Source organism: Megalopta genalis, unplaced genomic scaffold, assembly GCF_051020955.1.
Source record: "Megalopta genalis isolate 19385.01 unplaced genomic scaffold, iyMegGena1_principal scaffold0077, whole genome shotgun sequence".
NCBI classification, from domain to species: Eukaryota; Metazoa; Arthropoda; class Insecta; order Hymenoptera; family Halictidae; genus Megalopta; species Megalopta genalis.
Genome location: NW_027476146.1, coordinates 762285 through 790039, shown reverse-complemented (window position 1 = coordinate 790039; position 27755 = coordinate 762285). Strand labels below are relative to the sequence as shown.

General features: G+C 35.6%; 2 long non-coding RNA genes across 3 annotated transcripts; both read left to right on the top strand.

The window, feature by feature from the left end:
- The first annotated feature begins 200 nt into the window (after positions 1 to 200).
- Positions 201 to 3801, top strand: LOC143261986 (uncharacterized). 2 transcript variants are annotated; one of them, XR_013035965.1, is made up of 4 exons: positions 201 to 593; positions 656 to 818; positions 915 to 1856; positions 2928 to 3801. It is a non-coding gene; the product is annotated as an uncharacterized LOC143261986 (long non-coding RNA). The 2 variants fall into 2 exon arrangements; XR_013035966.1 differs by lacking the exon at positions 2928 to 3801 and having other exon boundaries at positions 211 to 416; positions 494 to 593; positions 915 to 1454.
- Positions 3802 to 7069: 3268 nt separating this feature from the next.
- Positions 7070 to 21385, top strand: LOC143261989 (uncharacterized). The gene is made up of 2 exons (XR_013035969.1): positions 7070 to 7477; positions 12423 to 21385. It is a non-coding gene; the product is annotated as an uncharacterized LOC143261989 (long non-coding RNA).
- The last annotated feature ends 6370 nt before the right edge of the window (positions 21386 to 27755 follow it).

The following is a 27755-nucleotide window of genomic DNA, read 5'->3' as shown; positions in this document are numbered from 1 at the left end:
TAACAAATTTAACATAATTTAATTCAATTAAATCTAAATAAAATAAGTTATAATATTTTAATCATAAAATTCAATTCAATTATAACTTAATTAAACAATAGTGTAAGAGTGCCCGTAAGCATGCCAAATGAAAGGTAACGTAACGACCTTTGAGGTCCATTTATACAAACGTCATCGTGGGGACATCGTAAAACTCACAGATCAGTATGGTCCACAGACATGGTCTCGCCGTGAGACGGCTGGGCTGACGGAGAAGTGTTGTTTTGAACTACATCTGACCGTTACCATGACGAGGTCCTAACCTCGCTATTAAACTAAAAGAAGAATGGATTCTACTCAGCTACACTGGAAGCTAGGCTAACCCTCACGGCTTGTTTTTATAGTTGTTGATAATCGACGACTATAACTCCGTATCGGTACGCGGCTGGCGACGTTTTCATCAGTGAAGTTTGCTGTACACGTGAAAATAGTAAAAGAATAAAGTCATTTCCAGGCCTATAAACATCAAGGAAGATATTTCTCGCCCAATCCACGACATCTGAAAGCGGACAGTTCGAATGGTTATTTGATCGCCGACCGTGTGTCGCTGCAAGGTATGCCTGTTTCTTATAAGTTTCTTGGTAAACTATTTTTCGCTTCTCCATTTAAATTACAGACAGGCTGTGGATATTATTTCTCACAAACCAGGTATATATTGTGAAAGGGATGACTGATATACTATTTTTTAATGTATTACTTTACGAATGGAATGGACCCGTTCTTCATTGAATAAGAATTTCATTGGCAGAAGTTGACCTTCCCCATTACGACAGTTCTAGGTACTAAGTATTTTTTTACAATAGCAGTTAATGGTTGCTGTATCATATGATTCTAGGTAACTCATATTTAACAGACAGTTATTTTTATATTTTTAGGTCAATAACTCGCAGGGTACCTTATCACTTTAACAGCTATCTTAACAGCTACCTGCGATGAATGCTCCGTCAAGTGTTTTAGTGCATCGTACAATAATTAAATGTAGAGCTCGAAATGTCGACTGAAAAGTCGTTTATATGTTAAGTGGCCACGACATTTTGAAGTCGGAAACGATTGTCCTCGTTACTGCAACATGGCTACTTTGGGGTACTGCCGATCTTACAATAATTTCTTATGTTTATTCTCAATTGATCTAATATATTCAAGATATATAAAAGAATGCTTCAGAAAACATAGTGTCACAGAACGAAGACCATTTTATTTGACTAGGTCTCTTCACCTGTAATTTTCATAACTGAATCAAAAGTTTAACTTCTTAAGATTTATGAAATGCGAAAACTAGCTACTTAAATTTCTAATAATGGTTTGATGTCATTTTACCCTATGAATCATGCTTTCCAAAACAAAAGAATAAACTATTATATCTATAAAACTCGACAAAATTACAGAAAAATAATAAATAATCCACTGCCTAGGTATATTTACGTCTTGTTTTAAGTTTTCATGTCTTTTTTTATGTGTGCATTGATTACCGAGCCCTCTTATGAAAAACTACGTGTTGCATTTAACGTTATTTTCTTGGTCTGTGAAATGTATAGACACTGCATGTAATTTTCTTTCCTTTGTAACGTACGGAGAATCTCCCACGTATTTTTTTATATTCCTTCCTGAAGGCACACATACGCCAGGCTGGCGCCAGCCAGAACGACGAACGTTCTGGAATCGGACCACATAGCAACACCCCCACTACCATTTTTCCACAAAAGTCTCAGTATATAAAGGGCTCAAACGCGACCGGAATTTGGGCTAGTTACGTGACATTCGTCGACACGTAAACGTTAGTGAGATCGAGTTCAATTCTCTTTCAACCAATCTACGAGGTAACAACCTAGAGTCAGAAGCCCCTGTCGGTTCAGTGCGAAAAACTGAGAGCGCGTTAGAGTCCGCGAACACTCACTTACAATTGTTAAAACTCAACGCGTAATCTTTATTTCTTTTTCTAACAAAGTTACGAGGCACCCTAACACCAATTTCTCCAAACACCTTATCCTAACTTCTTTGAAGGTAGCCATCCGTGTCGAAATAAACATCGGCTGGTCTACGCACCTCATCCTAACCTTAAAGGTAGCCACCCGTGTCGAAATAAACATCGGCTGGTCTACGCACCTCACCCAAAAATTCCAATTGCATGCAACCTCCGGCCACCTTTTTTAAAATAATATTTGCAAGTACTGAAATATGTATAATAAATTATGATACCTAAAGCTCATACAATTTTCGAAGTTTAGTATTTACCTAGAACTGATTACAGTAATTAGATCAGTGCACAGAAATCGACACACAGTAACTAAATGAGTGATCAGAAATTGGCACATGGTAATTAGAAAAGGCTCAGTAACTGACACATAGTAGTTAACTTTTTCATTTTTCAAGAGCGCAGTAATTCGATCGAAAACTGATTTTTATATTTTGTTAATTATTTTGTGTTCCTTATAGATTTCGGTTATCATAAAATTTGTATTTATATTATATAATAGACATCAATGTTAGAGGTGTACGAGTACGAATCAGGACGGGACCGGGAACGATTTTCGGAATCGGGACGGGATATTGAAACTTTCGGGTTTTCCGAAAATGTTTGGGACTTCCTAAAATACTGGGATTCAAGAGCGCGTCTTTTTTTAAATACGGTCCTAGTTTAAAATTTTTTATTTCCATTGTTGCAGTTTACCTTGCAAAATTTTATATTTTTTAAGAAATCAGAAAAGTAAAATGTGTATAGTTTGATTTTAAATTCTCTACGTATGACAGTATGTGATAGCTTGGTTCTCTCGATTGCAACGATATCTCCAATTGTTGAAAACATCTTTTCGCGCTAGTCGATTGTGTACTAGGTACGGCGATGTGTCGTTATGTAATAATTGGTAGCATAGGAAATCGAATGTTTTCAGGAACCTTGAATATTGTCGGGATCTCGTCCCGACCCGATACACGTCTTCTCATCCCGTTCCAAACATCGGGTTTCGGGAAATCCGCTTGACATGCCGAAAAAATTCAACGTCGAACGAGTCATATGGATCGTAATCTAATCCGGGCTTGAATATGGGACAACAGGTACAAAATACATAATGCAAAGATGAAACATCCTTCTTTTTGTTTATCTTCAAATAAAATTTGCATAAATGTGTTCGTGAGATTTTTCTGATTAAAATAAGAACAAACAAAATATGTATAAATCGGCTCATCTCAATACTAATTTTTTATCATAAATTACAAAAACAAAAATGTTTATGTTGTCGTTTTATTGGTTGTAATAAAAAAGATTAAGTAAGTATTAATATGAAAAGTATATTGATATTTTTTATAAAATTTGTAATTTTGTAAGATATAATCTTACACGTTACAATTATATAATATATTATATATATATACACATATTACAATTATATTGTATTTGATCTTAATTTAATCACAAAAACCTCACAATTACAGTGGGAAAAATCTTACAATTACCGTTAAGAAAAAATAAGAAATAAAAAAGTGTCGCATTGCATTATAATTATATCCATTGTTTAATTGCTGTCTACTTTTGCGTTTGTCGAAGTTGTATTAATATTTTTATTAATAATAAAGTAAAATAACTGGAAAATGATTAAATTAATCGATTAATTATAAACACGTCATTCGGTGCAAACCGTGCCGCATTAGAGAGCAGACGAAAAATACGTCGACGTAGTATGCAGTGATTTAACCGAAAATTTGGTAACTTCTTAACAACAGATTGCTAACCTCAAAATATGTAATTAAATATAATACTTAAAACAGTTTCAAAGTTTTGTTCATATTTACCAACTGATGAACGATGGCATTTTAAAATTTTGAAAAAGATTTGATCCATTTTTAATAACAGGCCACATGTTAGAGAATTTTTTCAGATTTTTCGATTGTAAAATGTGGTTACAAAAAAATAGAGAACGAAAAAACAAATCGGAAAGTTGCAAATTTTTGCGGAAATGACAAATCTTGTCTTCGCTATTTTAATTCTATCGGAGAATATTGTCAAAAGCAGCAATGTCTGATGTTGTCAGCAATCTTTGCCAGATTTTTTGTGGGAGTGAAACAATGTTATAAAAAATAAAAACCAAACTTTCGACATTTTCTCCGTACTTAACTTTGTTAAGTATAATATTGTCCACTTAATAAGTATATTATGCAGTATTAAACGGTTTTACATGTAAAGAAACGATTATTTAACTAGGAACACGACATTCAAGATATGAAACTATGATATGCGTGATATACAAAATCTTCGTTATGATTACAACGTCGTTGGTTGATGGAGCGAGCGAGTTCGAGCGCCGATGAGGCTAATTTTTTTCATAAATATTGCTCTTTCTCAATTTCTTATTATGTGATCTCCTCATATGACACAAAAAAATTAAGTTCTTAATGTTTTAAATATATTTCGGATAAAGATATAGGCAAAAGTAATTTTTGAGCATGTTTTATTCCATCGTTTACCCGAATGTATATGCTTCTTATTACAGTTTTATTTCACATTCTTTATACTAAATAGATACACGTGACTCGCATTAATATTCGGACACGATATTATTAGAAAAATTATTGCACTTCTTAAAGTAAGCAGAAAAATAAATTTTGTTTATTTATTGCACATGTTCTTTTGTATAATAAGCGATAAACAAGATTGTGACAAAATTTAACGTTGCAAAAATATTCGGACACAACATCTTTGATGCCAGAGTAAAATATTGTATTACATTGACGACGCCGCTAATACATATTGTTTATAAACAAATTTTATAAACAAATAAAAATCCGTTGTAAGAACTCGGTACCACAGAAATTATTGGTGATATCAGACGCTTTACTTGTGAAAATGGGATGAAAAGGAAGAAATACGTCTTTTGAAATCCGACAATTGGTTATTTATCACAAGGGAAAGGGATCTTTTAACAATAAAGCAGAATTAATGGAAACAATCACGAAAATATTGTCAGAAATTCCGACTGAGTTTTGTGTTCGATTAATTGAATTTATGCCACACACACACAGATGCAATGGAGTCTTCAAATCCAAGGATTATCCAACATCTTATTAGACTGTTATGAAAACTACAGTCAATGATACATCGCTGTTTTTCATTAAAAGTGATTATATAACTTAAACGGTGTATGTTTCTATGCATTCATAAGTACCGAACAATTCTATCAGAAGCTTATACTATTTCATTCGTCCTTTCCTAATTCGATGGGATCTCGATGTTGCGGGCCATCCTTGTCCTGCTCGCCTCTAGCGTACTCGTGTTCGTATCTATTGTCTCGAATCGTCTGTTAGTCATTCCTCTGACGGCTTGATTCTTCTCGTCGGAGACCCTAAACGAGAAAGCCACTTGAGGGTGCCATAAAATAGTATTCCCTATAATTGCTGTCGAGGACGGGAGGACTCATAAATACTGTACGATACTTTTGCAGTATATTATATAATATATCATATATCATATCACATTACGAACAAAAGATACTTCATCTTTATGTGATATTGGAGGGTCCTAATAAAATAAGTATCTTTATTCGACGTGTTCGAAATAAATAATTTTATTAGTCGAGAATTTGTCCGACAAATAAAAATACCATTTAATTATCAACACATAAATACATTATTCGAGAACAAAAACAAATCAATATTCATAGAATCGTTTTTCAAATAAAGATAGGAAAGTGTCGAATATGTGGATGCTTGGTCTCAAGTCTCCGATTATGCTTCCTAGTTTTCATTTCGGGATAATATTTTTATTTATGTAACATTACGACTAAAATACTGTTTCTATATAAATTTGCAATATACCACTATAAACATACACAAATGAAATAAAATTGCATTTCGCAAGTGTAAACAATTTTATTTGAGAAAAGAGAATTTTTATAGAAATACAGTGGGACAAAATGTTAGCACACTTAACTTAAAATTATGTATATCAATAAATCAAGGAATAATATTGAATGCCTAATGTTTTGTGGCTCCATCTTTCCATTTATTAACAGTCATTATTATCTACGGAGTTTCTTTATTAGTTTTTGCTCTTATTGCTCCTTCTCATCTTAAATACACTTTTGTCATTCGGAAATGTTTCGAAATTGTCTGCTATTTGCATAATGCTTGGTTATGATTTTCGCAACAATTTTCAGCGATATGACCTTGCTGATCAATCTTCGAGAAAAAAATTCGCGGCATCACCCTGTTGAAAAATACAGGGTATTCCTGAAACTATATACAAACAGGCACTGGGTTATTCTTCATAAAAAAGACATGAATAAATACAGAATAACTTCCTTTTTTTTAGGATTTTGTTTTCGAAATTTTCAATCTCGATTTTCTCGAAAACTATATCCTAAACAAAAAAATATTATTCTACACTTTTTTCATGTTTTTTTGTTTGGAATTACATGGAATCGCAACATATTACATATACATATCTTTTACATATATACGAATTTTATTAGAATTAAAATATATAGGACCCACAAAATATTTAGCAAAATATAAAAAGCAATTTTCGATTGAGTTATATATAATATATATATATATATATACGCGCTACAGTCACGTATAGCGTATACAGAAGGATCAGTAATCAACGCAGCCATCGAGAAAAACGTGAAAACTTAATCCAGCTATAGTATACAGTAATAGAAATAAGACGTAAATTTGTTTGAATTATTAAATTATTTTAAATAAAAAATATATCTAGGCTATTTTTCTGCAATTTGGTAGTTTTTTTAATATAATAGTTTATTTTTTTGTTTTGTGGAAAGCATGCTTTTTGTATCTTTTTATCTTTATTTGCAAAGTGATTCGTAAGTCTTTTAACAAAATCAGGGAAGAAAGAAATTTTGTGGCTGGAAGAAAAAACACTGCATGTCACACATGTTTTCACTTTCGAGATGTTTGTCCTTTAAAGTTCTGGCCACCAATTCCTTTCTTGGTTTTTCATTTATTGAGCTCATCGTATTTGCATAAACTGAAATTTCTTGAAATTGTAACATGTTGCGGTATTCTCTACAGTCACTGAATTATGCCGCGAGATCTAGGATGCTCGGAGCGTGGGCTGATTCGAATGGTGCCGGCCCTGAGCAACGGCGAGTGCGCGTAGGGTTTGTGCGTCGTGCCGAGCCGTGAGTCTGGGGAGTGGGGAATGCCTCGTTTCTGGCTGAGGAAGCGATCTGCCGAGAACGAGGATCATTGTCGCGTAGACCGTAGCGTTGGTTGTTTGGAAGAAATGAGTGTAACTGTGACAATTCGAGCCGAGATTAATTCATACGGAGTGAAAGAAGATAGCCGCTAAAGACCATAGGGCAGCAGGCGAAATAATAAAGGACAGTGTTGACAACAATTGCCAGCGACCGTCCCAAAGATATGTGAAGACTAATGACCGGCCAGGAGCCGCATTCGTAACTGGGAATTTCTGGTCAGTTTTTCGGTAAGTCTCATTATCAGTACGAATTTCTCCAATTACATTTCGATGACTCTGTTACTTTCTCTCGGTTGGAGTAATTATTCGGTGCGTTACGCGTATAGCGTCTCGAGAAAGCTTGTGAAATGGGAAGCACGTGTCTTCCACGTGGGCAATCGGTTCTTGCGAATATATGGCGTCGCGGTCATATTTTAGGTCGAATATCACTGTGACACGATCTTAGGGGCTATTTGCGACCATTTCGCATATTTATTGTGACTCCCATTAATATTAGGACTACTTTTAAAACGCCATAACTTGCTTATAACTGAACTGAGCAGCTTGAATTTTGTTATTGCTTAGAATGATTAAATAAAATAATATATAACGAAATATATATAACGAAGATTTAAGCAATGTATTTCGTAGATCTCGGTAATTTATATTCATGTTGAAAATTTCAGCGGAATCGGTTGATTTTGGTATAAGCGGTAAACAATTCAAGATCGCAAAAATCGCAGTTTTGTCCTGATTTTTAATATTTCCGTCCAATAATTGTGAGAAAGTTGCTGTTTTAAAATTTTTTTAATGCTCGTAACTATGACCTTGCGTTAACTGATTTCGGTGAAATTTTCGGCATGCATGTAACTTATCGAGATCTACAATACGTATTTTTTAAAATTTTCGTTATTATTTTCGTCTTAAAACTTAGATAGAAAAGTTAAAAACTAGAGTTTTTCAGTTTGTAACTGGTAGGTTTATTTGAAGTGCTCACCTCTTCCCATCTCTTTATACACTGCGTTCCACTCTCTTTTCTTACGATGTTTCTAATACATTTTCTTTGCAATATGTAAGCTTATTTTCTAATAAAAGGAATTAATTGTTTCTGAAGCGTCTATTAATTTCAAATTTTTCTTCACTACAAAGCACCACTCTTTTTCTCTTTTCGTTTGATTTGTGAGAAGACGTAATGAGAATATAGGTTCTGGACGAATCACATAGATACAAGTAACAGAAATAAATCGTTACTTATCTTACATTCTACGCAGAAAGACTATGTTAGAATTTCTAACTAAGAAACAAAAACAGTGTGTTGTATAATGGGTATATCGCGTAGACTGGAGTTGGATAAGAGGAGCATCGTTCCTGACATCCAATTGTTGGTAACGGGTTACTATGTTGGATAAACACAGTCCAGATAAATGGTGTTTTACTAGTTCTTCTATCATTAGTCTTTATTTAAGATCGATGTCATTTTAAAATCTCTATTTTATACGATTTTATGATTTGTTTATAGTATGTATTTTTTTTGTTGCAACTTGAATGTCCGAATTATATATAATATGTATTATATATTATCAAATATTTCAAGATTTACTGAAAAGTATTTATTTAATATTAATGTTTTACAAGTACTGTATAAACAAGGATTCGGACCTGGACAAACTAATCAGAATTGCTTTGGAACCGTATTTTATTAGGCTTTCTTCAATTTATTTTCTTTATTACATCACCGCTCAATGCTTCATCCTGTAACAAATGATAAAATGTCATGGTTAATAATAAATCAAAGACCTATACGTATAAACTGTGAATCGTTTAATAGAGTTCGATGATGTATCTGCGCTGTTGTCTGTTTTTGAGTTGAAGTAAATTACCTCTCAGATGTTACACCAACAGAACTTTTATGACTCATTATTTCTATCGGTTTCTTTGGTTTTGTTACATGCTCCACTGCCATTAGCTTTATCTGTTTTTCCGCTTCATCTTCATCGTTACTACTACTGTCAATAACTATTATCTCGTCATTATTAAAGGGTTTTACCGGTCTGTTAGCGAATAATATTTGCATCTATAAAATAGCATGCGAAATATAAAATATATAAATATAAAATAGCATCTGTCAAATCTAATAGTATATTATCATTTTTAGATAAGTTTGTTTGCAAGTATACATATATTTCTGTCTTTTCTTTTTGTGCTTCCTTCTTTCTCTTATCACAACAACTTTTAATTTCGTTCCTGATATTTCCAATATCTGCAGTTGTTCCACTATTTTCCAAACATGCCACAAGTTTTTTTATTTCACGGCTATATGTACAGAATTAATAGTAACAATACAATCGAGCTTATAATGGCAAATCAATATTTTGAAATATTACATTGTATATGCTTTACCTCTGTAGGTTATTAAAAGCGTTAGTGTTATTTTTGTTAACAAATTTACCTAATGCTTTATTTAGATCATTCACTGTTAGTATTGTTCATAGGTTTTTACTTTCATCCAAACTGATGAAACGATGATCTTTTTAGTTTTGCTTGTATGGTTTCCACAAAACCTTAATTCTCCTAATTAAAAAACCAAACAAATTTTACCTTCGAGCACCTTGTAGAATATCGCAATTTTTGTTTATCTCAGTATAGCCCATAATCTCAGCCATATCCTGGAGTTCATCACTAATACCGTCAAAATCAAGCGACAATCGCTCCTTACCGGAACTTCTTGTTTTACAGAATACAATTAATTCGTGAGGATTAGCAACTTTATCACAATATTTCTGTGCCAATCTAAAATATACATATTATTTATTTCCATTTATTACTTGTATTCGTTAATGTACTAATAAAATCTTAACTCGTCGAATCGAACCGTTCTTTATCTTTCAAGTAAATTACTTTCAATCGAATATACGGCAAGACCGGTTGCTTCGGCTGATTTGACAATTGTTCCGCAGTACTAGGAATTAATTCATTTTCTATGCGTTGGTCGACGAAATTAAAAATTGATTCTGATAGCGATCTATCATTGTTACTTTTTATATTCGTATCATTAAAGACCAGAGTGTCAAACACAAATGGTCTAACGGTTTTTAATTTCAATTTCTTCAACTTAAACTTATTACCGTTTACGCTAAGCATGCCAATGTGTTTGGCCTTCGATTCGCCCTCGCATAAAGAAATCGCAACCTGTACGTGCGTTTCTTAAGCAGTAGTTTCTTATTTTTTATGCATCATAATTAATAAATAAATCTGAAAATATACCTGTTTGAGAAATGTAGTATTGTCGTTTAGAGATAAACATGTGTGTGATACGACATTCGTGTTCCCCTCCCCACACGACAAAGTCAACAAAAGAGGGAAGGTGGGCTTCCGAAGTATATCCACGTTTAAGACATGGTGCACGTTTTTTATGTAAAACGAACAAATTAAAGCATTTTATCACGATTTTCACCAAGAACTGTATGAAATCTGCAGTTTTTAAAATCTTGCAACACCTGTAGCTCGACTCTGGTTTAACCGATGTCGATCAAATTTTCAGCACGCATATAAGTTACCGAAATCTACAAGAGGGTATTTTCTAAATTTTCGTTATAGGCTCAGATAAAAAAGTTAAAAATCGAGGTTTTTTAATTTCTTCTTTTCATTCCAAGTAATAGCAAAATTAAAAGAAAGCTTTTTAGTCATCGTCTAGTAGACTAATCTCTCTGTCGCCTAAAAAAATTCAAGTCATTTAGTTCAGTTTTGAAAAAGTAATTGCGTTTTAAATGGTGTACGAACACTTTTATGGGCCACTATATATCTATATAAGTTTGTACCAACTACTGCTTTCAATCAGGAAGTGGGATAAATGAATTCGACAACTAAATAGACTGGTAAAAGATAGTATATTACAAGCCTTTGGTATGTACAATTGCATGTATGTGAGTGTAGCGCGGATTCTAGATCGCGCTCTCACTTTGTCGCACTGAGTCGGGGAAGGCTTATAACCTTGTAACGATATACGTACTGGCCCGCTTTTGGTCGCGTTTGGGCGTTTTATATACCAAAATTTTTTTTGAAAAATGGTAATGGGGATGTTCATATTTGCTTCGGTCCCAGAAAATTCGTCATCGCACTTCTCCAAAGGGGGGTACATAGTTCACAATATATATATATATATATATATATATATATATATATATATATATATATATAAAGAGCGAACCCGCCGACTGGTGCCAGCGGGTGTATGCTCCCCTCCCTCCTTAGATGAAACATGTAAATGATTCTTTCAGTCCTTTCTGAGGGCGTACACCTTACACAGATCGCAGATCCCCGACTCCACCACCGATCCAACCCTTTTTCTCGACACTGTTTCCTCTGGTTCGGTTTGGATTGCTTGGTTTTTGACCCTTTCGACCTTGGTCTGGGTAGCTCTTCCCGTGCATGTTTTTCTTTATCCCGATTTGAAATTTTTAGAAAAATACATCTTCCTGTCATGTTTATGTTAAATATGTTATGTTAAATTATGTTCAATTAAATAATCTTAGCAGATCCCCGTTTGCTACGTTCAATTGGCTCTAACTATTTATGACGATGATTTATGGATTATATGTGTTTTTCTTTTTATATATGTGCGTGTGTTGCTGTTAACGGTCATGATGCTACCACTGAGTGACCACATCAATGGCCTTGCCCATTTTTTAATTGCTGTAATGTCTCCAGTTACATTTCGAAATATGTATTCTTCGATGCATTCTCGGCATCGACTAGTGTTTGGTGTTTCCAGGATTACAGAACCATATCCTTCACAATGACAATCTGCCTCACTTATGTGATTTCCTGCGATGGTATGCCAGCAGCCTTCAGGAAATAATTCTCTTTCTTCTGCTGCCACCCCCGAGACCAACATTTTTCACACAATTTGTATTCTTCAGCTTCAAACACGAGTTAGATTTTCCTTATACATTGGCATATTAAGAGATCCTCGCGCACCTCTGGATAATCAGCGGGATTTACTTCATCCTGAAAGTGATTCCAATTTTTAATTTGTGTCGCACGAACTATCGAAGACGAAGGAGTGTTTTAATTTATCCTGATGTTTCGCGATTAGGTGTCCGGTCGCATCTGTTTTTAAAATTGCATTATTTATATCCGACATTTACTATCTCGTATGGCCCGATGTAACGTGGATCGAATTTACTTGTTTCAGGTTCTTTTTACACATGGACGTATTACTCCACCATAAGTTATGTCGGATTAGCTCACTCATCGTAATATAGCTTGTAACGTAATCAAATAAGATCGGCAAGTCGGCATATTTTTTTCTGAGGGGAACACACTACTGGCTGTTTCGTGGTTTTCCCGAAGATTAATTCGTAGGGTGTGAAATTCGTAGCTTCGTGAACGGAGGTATTTATATGAAATCATGGCAAATGGTAAGTAGAGGTCCCATTCTTCATATGACTCGATGTATTGTTTTAGATATTCTGTTAATACAATATATGACTCCTTTTTAACGATCCATCTCGGCAACATGTAACATTAGTTTCCCAAGAAACTAGTGCTTTCATCTATCGAAATGGATTTTGGTGTCCCACGTATTGCAATGAAATGACTCGCGGACGCGACAGCTACTATCATGGCTTTAATATCTGATAAAGCAACTGTTAACCAATACTTTTTAAAATTGTCTCGCATAGTTAAAATGTAGCGATTTCCATTGATTGTTGTTGGAAGTAGTCCAAATGTGTCCATGGCATGTTCGTCAAAAGGTTCCAGAGGTGTGTCCGTAATAATTACGGGTTGACGGGTTTTTGTTCTGATAAGTGAACGAATGAATTCTTGTGAATCTTTTCTCATTTCAGGGCAGTGATATTTTTCCTTTAACCCTTTCGGTACGGAGGACCTGGCCGCGGTTATACATTCGTGGAACGATGAAGTTTTCCGCGAGAGTGGTTGCACTGCGTAAGCCGCGAAAACATGTTTTGCGGCATTCATAGAAATGAAAATAGAAAATAGAAGCGTGATTGACACTAAACTTTTCATTCGGACCGCGACATTGGTGACTGACGCGGAATTTAAAGTGTTTAAAAAACATTTCTAAAACGTTTATACTGCTTTGTCGTAACCTAAACCAATCCCCGGCAAAAAACCGATTTCAACGGAATCTTATCTCGCGGATCAGATGGAAAGATAGACAAAACAGGCATGGCGCTTAACGTTTTAGAATCATATCTTTTTCTTGATAGTACATTAATTAAAGTAAATGGCATCGATATAAATGATATGGTCCAATATCACAAAATTAAAATAAATAACAAAACTAATAGTGTAACATAATAAATAATAAAACTAATAGTGAAATATAATCAACGACAAAACTAATAGTGTAACTTGGTGTGATAGTTTTCGAAACAAGGTGAAACGCACAAGCCCACACCACCAGCCGCACATACAACACATCTTTGTTTTCGATTTTTCTCCCCCGACTGATGATATATCGAAGGAAAATGTCTCCCTGTGAGCCTTGTGGGATAATTACTTCCTGACCTGCTGCACCGATAATATTCATGATTCTTGTGTGTGTGGTATTTTTCTAATATTTCCTTAATCAACTGAAGGTGAAATTTCGCCATTGAGATTTGTTTTTTTTGTGGTGTGCTTATATAGGCAAAATGCGTTCCACACGCATTTGCGATACCACTTTAAACTTTTGCGCGAGTTGCATCGATAGTACTTATCACCATATCTGATTTATCGATTGTACCCATTGAAGAGTTATAATCTATTACGCCTTTGTAGAGGAGTAGACTTTCGTCTATACATAACCGCTGGTATGGCTGGAATGCATTGTTAAATGATGTTCGTAGCATTTCCACTATTTCATTTATTTTGTGTAAACGATCAGCAGTGTGACCGACTATGTCCGTAAAATGCAACATTTTCAATAATGAAAAGTAGCGATCTCTACTCATAATTTGACTGAATATATCGCTTCGGAGAAGCTTATCTTTAGACCAATATTAATTTAAGGATAGCTTTTTGGTTCGCGTCATTAATAACGACGCAGCAATAAAACAATATAATTCATCCACTTCCATCCCTTCTGAAGCGTTCAAGTGATCCCTTTTGAGCTGTCGACACCAGTAATTGTTTGTTTTTTTCCACAATAAATTTAACTAAATCTTCAGAAAAAAGCAGTCTGAAGTAATCAAAAATTCTCGACGAACGATTTAAATTGTTCCCAACTACTCCCGAATGATGTGGCGTAAAATCATGAATTTTTGGACTAAGCTTCTTTGATGTCCATTTGATGCTAGAAGGAGTATCAATTCGTACTTCAGACTCTTCTGCTTCTTCAGATTCCGAGGTGCTAAGTACACGTGCTCGATTGTTCTTCCTTTTGCGAAATGCTAAATTATATTCATTTTCTTCATCAGAATCACTTTTGGAATCAATGATTTCGTTTATCCATTGTTCTCCTTTCAAGCGTTTTACACTCATCCTGAAGGGAGCTAAATTCAAATTGTAAGTTACACATTCAAAAAATTAACGATATAAGCAAACATTCCAATTTGTTTTTCGTAGCTTATCTATATATAATAAAACATATATATTTAAGGCATGCCCACATAACTTTCCGTGGATGCCGCCAATAGGCGGCGGTAGTATCGAAAGGGTTAATTGATTTAAGGTTTCCGTAACACCCTTGTGACCTTCGATTAATCTACTGCGAGCTTCTCTTCTATTAATTTTCATCGAATTTCTTCTGCTGGTGTGACAATGTTATCCGTGTTCGTAGGTTGTGGCAAAACTGGACTAGTATCTGGTTCGTCTCCATCAGTTGAATTGCTGTTCTCCTGGGATGAAGATTCCTAATCAGGTATAGACTAAGTTATACTTGGTTCTCTGATCTTGGCAGGTGACATTATTGGTAGGTGAAATGGCGTAGATGAGGCGTCTGGGAGATCGTAGGTGAGTGTTGTTTGCATCATTGTTTCTTCTAATCTTGGCTTCGCTGTTATCACAGTTTCATATATCGAATTGCGTTTGCAAAAGATGCTTAGGTCGTCGATATGGTTATTTGGCTATTTGGATCTTTGGCTCTCATCGAGAGTGTAGGTTGTGAATGACTTAAATGAATTTAACGCTGTCTTAAATTCCCACGTTTTCGACGTTATGTTCGACGTTCCTTTCCTATGGCTGAATAATTATTCTTGAGCGAATTCAAAGTACGTGAAAGATAAGCTATGAAAGATATGTCAGGAATGTTCTTCGTATGTCACACTTCTAGTGAGCATTTTCTATGACTTCAATCAACTTTCTACTTGACGTTATTAAAACCCCAGAGTAACCATGAGAAGAAAATAAAATAAAACATTTGTCTACAAATTCCTATTAAAATTTGGACGAAACACGCAATAGAAATTACAAAAATATTAGTTTGCATATCTGCCTAAGTATTCTCCATGTTTTTTATTATGTTGATGTTAGAATACTGGGGATGATTAAAGTAAATTGTTCTTTATTATTAACATTAATACTCTACATTTAACACTATAACTAATTAACTGTCCCATTAGAAGTGCCCTCGCACGCTTCCACTGCGCCACTCTGCTCATTCATCCTGCGCATGCTCACTCACTTGTTTATTCAAAATATGATTTAATTGGCTATTCCAACAGTTGACTTCTATGTCTAGACATTTTCGGAATAATAGAGAATGTTACCTTTCATCTTTTATAATACACTGGTTTATATACACTTGACTAAACCAATTTCACACTAACCGATGATTTTCGAAAAAGAATTTCATAATTTTGGTATTTTAACCAGTTATCTGTGGAATTTAGTTTCAAAAGATCACCACAGGGTGCGGAATTAGAAACAAGCAACGCGACGTGTATACACGTCGAACGCAGAGCAAATGGTACTGTTACACATTTTACGAAAAACGAGGAAGGATTACATTTTTATTTGTCAAATAAACTAACAATTTGTTTCTAAATACGTTATTCTTACTAAGAGCTTGAAAATTGTCAAAAAATAATAAAATACATAAGCAAGAAAAATTAAAGATAGCAAGAATAAACAAAAAAAATAAGGAAATAGAGAGAGAGAGAGAGAGAGAGAGAGAGAGAGAGAGAGTTTACAAAATTTCAAGTTATGTATGTGTGATATGTTTCAAAACACGGTACTACGATTTCACAGGTCGTACAACAAAACCTTGTTTCCTTGTGTTTTCCATTTTTTGAGCAAACGACACATCTTCGGAGAGGATTTGGTTTTGATGGAGTAGCTGGCAGAAAATTTGGGAAATGTTTACCGATGAGCCGTGTTGGTTTTGCGGATTTTGATGGCCGACCAATCTGAGAAAACTTGTTTTTCTTGAATTGCATATTCTTCGACAATTTCTTCCACACATTGTAGTAAAAAGTTTAGTCGACCTAGTTTTCCGCCATTTTTTTTGGTATAATACATACGAGTTGAAACATAATATCGATGAGGTGGAGAAATATTTTCTTATAGTATTTTTTCATTCTTTTCCTCGCAAGTGTATACGATGCTATGATTCCATCGCTTCTGTCCACGGCGCCCATTTTTTTGTAGAATAATCAAATACTACTTCTGGTTTTCTTACTATCGCGTCACGTTTTTCTTTTTCTACCATACCAGCGGCATGAAATGTACTAAGAAACAGTACGTCTCTTTTATCCCGCCACTTCAATAGCATTATCTTGTTATTATACCGTGTGACACACTGACCCCTATTTAGTGGAGTTCTTTTTATGTCTGGCGGGACCCCAAGTCTGTTTTGTCGCATAGTACCGACAATATCTGTTTTACACAGGTACTTAGTATATTTGCTAGATCGATGCTCATATACCAGTTATCCACATATACCTTATATCCCTGGTGTAATAGGTTGTGGCACAGTTCAAGAACGATGCGAGTACCGGTTTTATATTCAGGATAATTTTGGCCATAATCTGTGTCTTTTCCGGTGTATATGCAAAAATTTCAAATATATCCGGACTGACTTTCACATAGAACAAAAAACTTTATGCCAAAACGGCTCCTTTTAGAAGGAATATATTGTCTCCATGACAAACGTCCTTTCCATAATAAGAGGCACTCATCAACACAAATATCTTGAGTTGGAATATATAAACTCTTGCATTTGTGTTGGATATTTTTCACAACACATTCAATTTTAGAAATTTTGCTCGCACTGATCAAATTTCTATTATCTGCAAAATGCAAAAATTTGCAAAGGAGTAAAAACCTTTCTGCAGTCAACACTTTCGTAAAAAAAGGTGTTGATACACTTTCTCTTCTCGAAAAATACATTTGTAGTGTTGGCTTTCTTATGATACCCTGCAATATCAACATTGCGATAAAACATCTCATTTCATTATAATTTGTCGAATACCAATTCTTCATTCTTGATCGTGGCTTCAAAGTGCGATTTTCAACATAATGTTGTGCATACAAATTCGTTTGTTCCACAATAATGGATATGAATTCATTATCTAATAATTTATCCAAATAAAATAAACACTTGTTTCTTGATGATCTAGGCACATCAAACTGTTGTCCGGAGTTTCCAGAAAAACCAAATGGCGCCCTATTATTTTCTTCTGTTTTCCATTCAGAATGTTTGGTTTGGTTCTCTTCTTCTGATTGACTGTCACCGGAAGGTTCGTCATCCAATTTGGATGCACTGGAAGAAGAATCCTCTTCTGACTCATTTTCGCTAGAGCAATCCTCTTCGGTGTCATCACTCTTGTTTTCGTCAGAAGACGAAATAAGACAAGGCACACTTCTTCGCTTTCTGATGTGTAAAATTTCGCCACTATCACTATCTGAATCACCCATCTGGAGGGTAAAATTTAGCCGTTTATTGTATTATTATTATTATTATTGTCGCAGACATAACTTCATACCTGCATAAAGTTATGGAAGTCATAGTCTCGACTGCATAAAAATACAATAATTTTACCGCCCATGGTTTTGAATAATAAAGCAGTTGATAATTATTTATACATATTTAGTATTTTTCATACTTACTTTGTCTTATACTTTATTTGGTAATAACTATGAAAATAAACCCTTTACTTGAGACGCTTCGGAAGCAAGAAAGGGAGAGCTTTTGTTCGAATAGTTCGGATTGTTTCGTTCGTACTGTTTTTCGAATTCCCTGTCTTGTGTAAAAAATGTATAAGATTTTACGTCGCAGAGCACTGCTAACTGCTGACGCGGTTTCTCCGCAAATCAACGCTGCCCGTCCAAATCGCGGGTTACGTGTGTAATTAGTTTTGTTACGCGAGCCCCCCTCCATATGAAATACATAGCGGTCGTATTGGTAATATAAAGGGAACATATCACGAAATAATATTCGTATTACATTTTATTGAGATTTCGAGTTTTCATAGTGAATGGTAATTTTTTATTTTACACGACGAGTATACACGTCAACCGCACCGCAGTAGAGGTTTGGTCCGACGTGTATACACGTCGAGCGCACTTAACTGGTTAAATAATGTTGTACACATAATAAATCTCATAGGTGTACTTTAAAAGTAGCTGAAATAATTCTTTTTAATGATAATATAATAATTAAAATCTCTGTAGTTTCGGGAAAATACTCTTTATATTATACTATATTGTAGTACCACATAGTGTTTGTTTTAATTAGTTTCATTTAATCTGATCTTATCTTTATTAATAAATATTTAGCGCCATTTATAAAACTTACATTTGTAGGATAGCAATGCATAAATGCCAGCTGTAAACGTGATCATTTTTTTCTATCATTATACTCGAGGTAGGAAAGTTAATTCTTAATTCTATTAATTCAAATGAATTCTGCAGTATTTATGGAGTATTTTTTGATTTCAATAGATCCTTTTGGACATATGTCGCAGAATGTAGCCATCGTTCAGTGATGGTTCGTGAAAGAAATTATTCGTAATGAGACTTAATTCTGTTTGTACTATGCACAGTATTGAACTATAAGAATTATACATATATCTGTTTGAACTGTTAACGAACACGGTAACATAAAGTGTATTTGTATGTATTATAATTAGTTTGCTCGAAAAAATTTGAACGCAAATTGTTATATTAAGCTTAATGTACTATTCATAACTCCTACTATCGTATAGTTTAAAGCTAACGAGAAGACTTTTGCGACGAACGTGTCCGCACTGTGTATAGTCGCCTTCTCGTCAAATCTGAATAATGCATATAGCAGCTTGAGTACGAATCATGCATAATTAAAGTGTGGATAGTAAAGTATTACTATACTACTTTCATGCATGCTATAGCGAAGACAATCTGCAAAATTGACATCACTTCTGTCATCATTTTCTTAAATCGTGGGTTTAAACATCAATGTAGAGTGTTATCAGAATCTGAATCATAATAATGTTTTATGTGAAATATTATATAATAGAATGAACCATCTACATCTGTATTTACGTAACCGGAGGATGAAGTTTTGGAAATATGTAGTACCCGGGAAGGTTTATAAAGTGCAGAAATAAGTTAAATGTTCGACAATTTCCAAAATTACTAGTTTGTTATTCTTCTCAAAATTTCCAAATATGTTGCAAATGTATCTTTTCGTTGGGAAGGATGAATTGGAGGAAGGATTGGAAGGATGGATTGGATAGTGGACTGTATGGTAAACAACGCTGGTGTAATAACACTAAATATATTTTAACCAATAAGATTTGTACAGAGGAGGTTAATGTACAATAGAATGATGAAATGTGATGATGTGTCGTGAAGGTCATGAATGATACGATTAAGCGATCAATTTATGGCTACAAAGCTGTATCGAAATTTGCAAGCGCAGTTGATTGTTAGCGAAGCTAGGCTGCAAGCGCAAAAGTATTACAAGCGTAACGTGAATTGCGTGCACAAGAGCAGAGAAGAATTACAAGCGTAACTACATGTATCTACGTAACAGTAGCTGATAACTGATGACAAATGAAAACTAGCCACGGTCGCGGTGTGAACGCCTATTTATTTCGTTGTGAATATTGAAAACTAAGCAGCACTGAACGTTCGTTACAGTGCACCAGGGCAATGCCCTAACGAACAGCGCTGCATGGGAAACGACGGAAAATAGATAATGGATTTGATATTGGGATTATTGGAAGGATAGCAACGATACAATACATTGCAACGATACAAACAGAAGACTGCTTGACGTGTTTAGTACGGGTTGTCTACCTCGACCGGCGTCGAGCTCGAACATTTGAGCTCGACTTAATGTAAAAGAGCTAACGTCGCGCTAGAGTTCTTATGCATCGATCCAAGTGATACCAGTAAAGAGGCGGTACTCGACTGGCGATCTAAAATTGATCGATTTGATTTTAGACACACGGGGCTATTTTCTTCAGTGTACTGGATCTGTATTGGAAAATTTATAGTTGGGTCGGGTTGTTGCTTGACAAATTTCCAATATTCGGAATCAGCAACGGAATCGCCAACATCTAATTTCACCACAAATGAAGAGTTGCATTAAATGGAACTGATTGTGAATACTCTATTTTTGATTACTACAGAGCTGTGTGCATTCTTGGTAGTGTGCGGAACATTTCTTGTACTAGACGCGCACAAAATAGCTAAAAGTTTCTGTAATGGTTATAATATGGAATGAAGAAAGCAGTTATGTTATTCATAGAAACCAAATTATTCGAAATGCATTAATGATAGTACTACAGCTTGGTTTCAGTAGTCGAAGACAATTATGGCTGGGCTATTAATTATCTCATATCTTTTGATATTGGAGCGATGCTTCTCTAAGTATTAATTATAGGCAAATATAGCCATTTTCAAAGAATGATAAGTTAACTTCACAACTATCAATCTCAATTTTCAAAGTATTTGGGAATAATTGCTGATTAATTCTAGGTTACAAAATTTCAAATAGTGTGATGTACATAACAAGAAATGTAACCTGCAGTGGATACATTTTCAATAAACGGGCAACAAATATTAATCACATAATGAAAAATACCAAGATTGCACGATTCCTAGTAAACATTCAAGAGGAAATATAGAAAGCAGGAATTTGCTTGCTTGAAGATTTACGTCTTTATCGTCAACAAAAACCGATTGGATTAATATGGAGATTGAGTGATGCAGTTTTCATGTCAAGATTCACGCCAGTGTTCAGCAGATATCTAGAAGACTAGTTCTTCTGCTTGAGACTTTGTATGCGAGGATTTGAGGATTGATTTTGTATCTTTCATACCGAACTTTCCTGAATTTGGTTAACAGTCTGAAACATTTACTTCTCGGGGTGAACGGGATCGGAAGTGTTTGTGCGAAGTCGTGTATATTATCTATGAATCAAATTGTGCAGTAATGACACCAAAAGTCATGGAGAAGCAAACTTGAAATCTGAATCGGTAATTTTTATTTACTCGTCATTATTTGCTGTTGCCTTCCATTAATTAAAAGCTTGCAACCATATTTGGATAACAAGCAATACAGCTTCAGAGGATTGATTGCCTTGCTACTTATTTCTACATTCAAATCCTACTGCTACTAGAGATATTGCTTTCTTGAGTACGTTGATCAATTTACTGTTCGATTCTGACACGATTAAATCAAATACTCTAGATTTATAAAAATCCATGTTTATATGATCAATTTGGAACATTCATTCGATGAAATTGATAATGCAGATTTTCTAGTTGTAGCAACTTTTGCGAGGATATAACCTTGTTGTTGTCTATTAAGTAAGCTGCAAAGTTAAAAAATAGGTATGTCGAATCTTTTCGAGCAAACTCAAGCATTTATAGTATTGCAGAGTTAATGCAATTAATAAACTTATTTCTGAGGTTTTATTGGCTTAAACAGGTCTATGATTTATATGGGACAGTATTTATCGCAGTTATTCTTGTGAAATTGAATCGTGTTGTATATTATGTGCTTGAGTACGAACGTTGTGTATTTCGAACCTGCAAGTTAGTACTAAAAGACTCGGTCAGGAAAGAAATTTTTCATTCTTATTGGAGGTTTTGTAAACGTTTTTAAAAAAGACAGCAATGGTAAATATTTATTGTTTATACATATAACAGTGCAATACATTTCTCGCAATATTTTGGGTCATAACATTCCAATTTCAAAAAATCCTTCTCGCTAACATTGTTTTTATGTGAAATGAAGTTATTTGCATAATTTATTTAGGACAGTAATTTAAATAGTTAGAATATTCAAAAATCTTATTTCTCTATAATCAGAAATAATAAATTATTTTTGATATAATTAATCAAGTTAATGCGAATGAACTCCTGGGGCGAATTTTACTTCTGTATTATATCGTATTCTATAGATGCTATTTTTATCGCTGCTATATAGGATGCTCTTTTCTACTGGTACGTTTCGAAATGTGGTCCTGATGTTTCCATGACACTCAGCAACTATCTGCTACCATCACGGAAGTTGTCGAGTTGTCTTCCATCGGATACAGATAACGGCTTTGATTGTGGGGTGGGGGGGGGGGGGTGAGTAAAACGAGTTCGTTGTTATGTTTGTTGTACTTTGTCGAACTTGTAGCTCCTGCAGTGGTTGTTGAAAAGAAAAGAAAAAGTCTAGTGTGGAGAGAACTTGAAGATAGTCTTGGAGATTTACCGCGTTGGAGTTGCATTGAACGGCGAGGACTAAGTTAGAGAGATCGTTTAAATCTGCGGAATTGTTGGGAATATTGGAAATAGTAGGTAGAGCTGAGGTAATGCAAGAGTGGCGAGATGTTATTGCCGAGTGGCGGATGTTATCTGAGCGTATGATACACGATGAGAAGGTCGAGGGGGTTGTCCGGTGGCAGACAGGTCCGACCGACAAAAGGGTTCGACCTGAGAAGCATGATGTAGGAGAGGACCGACAATGTCCATTGAAATTTTCTCGAAAGCTTTGCCAGGTGTATCCGTTATTGTCATCGGTTGCCTGGTCTTTACGCGAACTAACTTTTTCTTTTGGCACGCTGTGCATGAGTTTACGAATGCTTGTACTTCTTTCTTTAGTGTGGTTCAATAATACTTTTCGCGAATACGGCGATACGTTTTGGTAATACCTTTGTGACCTGCAAAGGCTGAGCAGTGATTTTCTGATATGATTTTCTGTCGCTCTTCGACCGGTGGAATAATTACATCATTTGAACATGCGGAGATTTTGACGTTTGTAGTCGAGAATAAGTCCATTAGGATTTTATAAATATTAATCCATTTAATATCGTCCAAAGAGGTTTTTTGAGATACTGAACGAATTTAATTGAAGTTCGTTAGTCACATCTATATAGTAAGGATCGTAGCGATTCTAACACGTCTTCGTATTTAGTGGAGTTGAACGCGGTTTCTTTGACTGGTAATAGAATCAATTTCTTGTTGCCAGAATTTATGATTTTCGCCCGTGCGGCGGTTAAGTTTTTTATCGTAGGGATTCTGCCTGAATTGAAAAGATCGACGGCGCCGGTGTCGAGGGGTCGGCCGTCTAATGAAATTTTTTTTTTTTTTTTATTATTAGAAATCAGCAATCAGAATACAAATTCTATGGGCCGATGTGATTGCTGGGGACTTGATGTGTAGTCCGTTAATAGCATGATGAGGGTTTTCCCAATGAAAAGTCCTCCTGAACCTCATTTAAGGTCGATTGGCCATCTTCTTTTTAGTCTCCTGCTGTATTGTTGTTGTATGAGTGGCATAATTAGTGGATTTGTGTGTTCGTTTAATTTAGTGAAGTGCTTCCTACTTCTTTCATGGATGGTGTCAATGACGAAGGGAATACCAAGATCATTATGAATTGTTTCATTGGTAACGTACCAAGGGGCGTTAATAATTGTGCGAAGTGCCTTGGATTGTGTTCTTTGGATGATGGCTATGTTGGTTTTGCTGGCACTTCCCCAGAGTTCTAGTCCGTAGGTCCATATCGGTATGATAATAGCTTTGTAAAGTAAAATTTTGTTTTCTAGTGAAAGTTTTGATTTGTATCCAAGAAGCCAGTGCATGTTTTTGAGTTTGAGGTTTACTTGTTTTCTTATATTTGTAATATGCTTTTTCCAGGTTAATTTGTTGTCTAGGTGAAGGCCCAAGTATCGCACCGTTGTAGCTTCGGGAATAGGAATTTTGTTGAATAATATGGGCGGGGGGGGGGGCAAAGACCCTTTTTGAGAGTGAAGGTTATACGACTGTATTTGGCTTCATTGATTTTAATTTTCCATTTGGAGGTCCAGTCTTGTATAATGTTTAGATGATTTTGTAGATAGGCCGATGCGATGACGGGATCTTCATGGCTGGCAAATATCGCAGTGTCATCTGCGAACGTTCCTAACGAGGTATTGGCGGTTGTTAGTAGATCAGATGTGTGGATTAGGTACAATAGAGGGCCCAAAACACTGCCTTGCGGTACTCCAGCACTTATTGTATAAGTATCCGATTTTTCACCGTCCACTTTTGTATTGAATTCACGGTCTTGGAGGTATGAAGTAAGTAGGTGGTAAAATGTAGGAAGAAGGGACTTAATTTTGTACAGTAGCCCAGCGTGCCAAACCTTATCGAATGCTTGCTTGACATCCAGGAAAACTGCGGTGCAATACTTTTTTTCTTTAAGAGTTTTGTTTATTGTATGTACAATTCTGTGGCATTGTTGTACCGTGGAATGGTGATGGCGAAAACCGAATTGATGGTCAGGGATGGTATTTAGGTTGCGTGATATTCTGTGCAGTATAAGTCTCTCCAGTACTTTAGAAATGACTGGTAGCAGGCTTATTGGTCTGTAGGAGGTGACGTCTTTGGGATCTTTTCCTGGCTTTAAGAATAAAATAATTTCAGCTGTTTTAAGTGGTTTGGGCCAATAGTTTAGTCTGATGACTGCATTAAAGATGTAGGTTAGCATTACTATGCTTTTCTTTGGTAGTTCTTTGAGAATTTTAGATGTAATACGATCCGAGCCAGGTGATTTCTTGTTGTGTAGTTTTTGTATTTCACTTCTGATTTCATTGGGAGATGTGAGCTCAATGATTTCATGTGACACAGAGTTCGTAGATTCGGCAGCCAAGTAGTCTTCGACGTCTTGATCAGGGTCAGAATTGTTGGGTGTGAATACTGCCTTGAGATGTTCTGCGAAGAGGTTCGCCTTTTCTTTACTGCTCTTAGCCCACGGGCCAGGGGGAGTTGATTTTTTTCGGATAGGAGGATTAGATTGGACCGGTTTTAATGCTGTTTTGACTGCGCGCCATATTGAATTATCACGTCGGTTGAGGTTAAGAATATAGTTCTGAAACGAGCTGTCGCGTAATTCCTTCAGTTTTTTTTTAAGTTTGTTGGTGAGCTGGTTGTAGGTTGTTTTGTGAGAAGGATAGCGGTATCTCTGCCATTTCGCCTTGGTTCTTCTTTTGGCGACTATTAGTTTCTTTATTTCTAGTGGAATGTATTGGGGAGCATTTATCTGATCAATCTGCGGGGTGGCGATTTTTGCTGCTTGATGAATCAAGGCGATGAACCCACTAGTCGCTTCTTCAAGATCATCTGGGTTCTTTAGCCTTATCTTCAGGTTGGTGTTTGTGGCGATGAAGTTCCTAAATGTGTCCCAGTCGGTTTTGTGGTTGTATAGTGTTGCTATTACAGGAGAATGGTCAGAAGACAATTCATTGCTAGCTTCTATGTCCATGTAGTGTTGGGCAATACCATTGGTGATAAAGAAATCGAGTAGGTCAGGAGTCTTCATGGGGTCTGTTGGCCAGTATGTTGAGGATCTGGTAGAGAGGAAGGAATAGTTATTGTCCTGTATTAGCTTGGCTAGTTCTTTTCCTTTGGTAGTGGATAGTCGAGAGCCCCAAAGGGTATTCTTGCTATTAAAGTCTCCGCCCGCTATGAATCTGGAGCCAAGGGTATCGAAGAATTTCCTGAAGTCTTCTTTTTTTAGATTGTGCTTTGGTGGACAGTAAACAGCTGACACAGTTATATTACCTCGTTTGGTTACTACCGTTATGTTAGTAGCTTGAAGGTGGTCTTTGGAGTAGTTTGATAGCTGAAAATGGTCGATTGAATTCTTGATTAAAATAGCTGATCCAGCATGGGCTGTATTGTCTGGGTGATTGGAATGATAAGTACTGAAGTGGGGTATTTTAAAGAATGTTTTATCGGTAAAATGTGTTTCGCTGACTAATAAAATGTCTATTAGATATGTGCTGAGAAAAATTTTTAGTTCTTCTTTATGTTGGGCTAAGCCGTTTGCGTTCCAGAGTCCGATACGAAGAAAATTAGCCATTGAGTTTGCCCATAAGTATTGTAAGCATGTTTAGAACCATGCTGTTTTGTTGGATTAGTTGAGAGAACATTGCTTTGAAGTCCTCCAGGAACTTGTTTAGGGTGTTGCTAAGGTTCTCTTCGCTCTTGTGGTGTATGGGTGTTTGAGTGTTAGTGGAGGAATGGTTGGGGCCCCTTGTTATATCTGCGTAGCTGTGTTTTTGACCATGATGTCTTTTTGGCGTCTCTTGAGGGGTAGGGGTAGGGTTTACCGTAGGATTAGGTTGTGTCATAGTGTTGCTGTATGTGTTGTTGCTGTGATTGTTTCGGTCGATTTTGTAGAGTCGATGATAATGTTCGCAACCTTTGTAGTTGGCCGGATGGGGGCCTCCACACAGAGCACAAAGTGCAGGCGTATTAGTGCTTTTTTTGCAGGCTGCGGAAGTGTGGGATCCTCCACATTTGACACAAGTGAAAGGTCTATTGCAGTATGTTTTTGTATGACCGTACATTTGGCATCGGGTGCATTGAACTATGTTTTTTGCTTTTATAGGTGTTTCTATGGCAATAATGCAGTTTTGTAGCTTCTGTATTTTAAATACCTCTAGGTTGTTGCTAGCGGGATCCAGATCGACAAAGAATAGGTTTAAAGGTTCTTTTGTTTGCTTGTGTCTAGCGTTAATGATGTTTCTAACTTTATGACCCAAGGTTAAAAGCTCCTCCGCGATATCGCTTGTTTTCATGGAGTGGTGAAGATATTTGATCACAATTCTGTATGATCTTTCGTTTTTTAGTTGGTAAGTCTGGAAAACTATTTGCTTTTCCTTCAAGTACTTAACTAGATTTCTGTATGTGTCAGCATCAACGCAGTTGATTTTGATGTTATTATTTGCTAGGCTTTTGGTGAGGAATTTCTCTTTCTCCACTGCTTCGCATAGACTGGCAATCATTTGTTCAAAATTGACTACCCCATATATGTATATGGGAGGAGGTTTTGGGATTATTGTTTGATTTGGGCTTGTATTTGGTTCTTTATTCTCTATTTGTATTAGCGGGTCAAATCTATTGTTGATTTTTATGCTTTGAGCCTCACGTATTGTGTCGGCTTGCGTTCTTTTCCTTTTCGCTGATTTCACTACTTGCTAGGTATTACTATCTCCCGTATTGACTGCTATTTCCTCATTGTCGCTTAACCCTAGAAAGATAACCATATGACAACGTACGTAAAAGATAACCATACGCTTCAGAGGCGCATGCTTTTCTAAGGCGTCAATTTTATA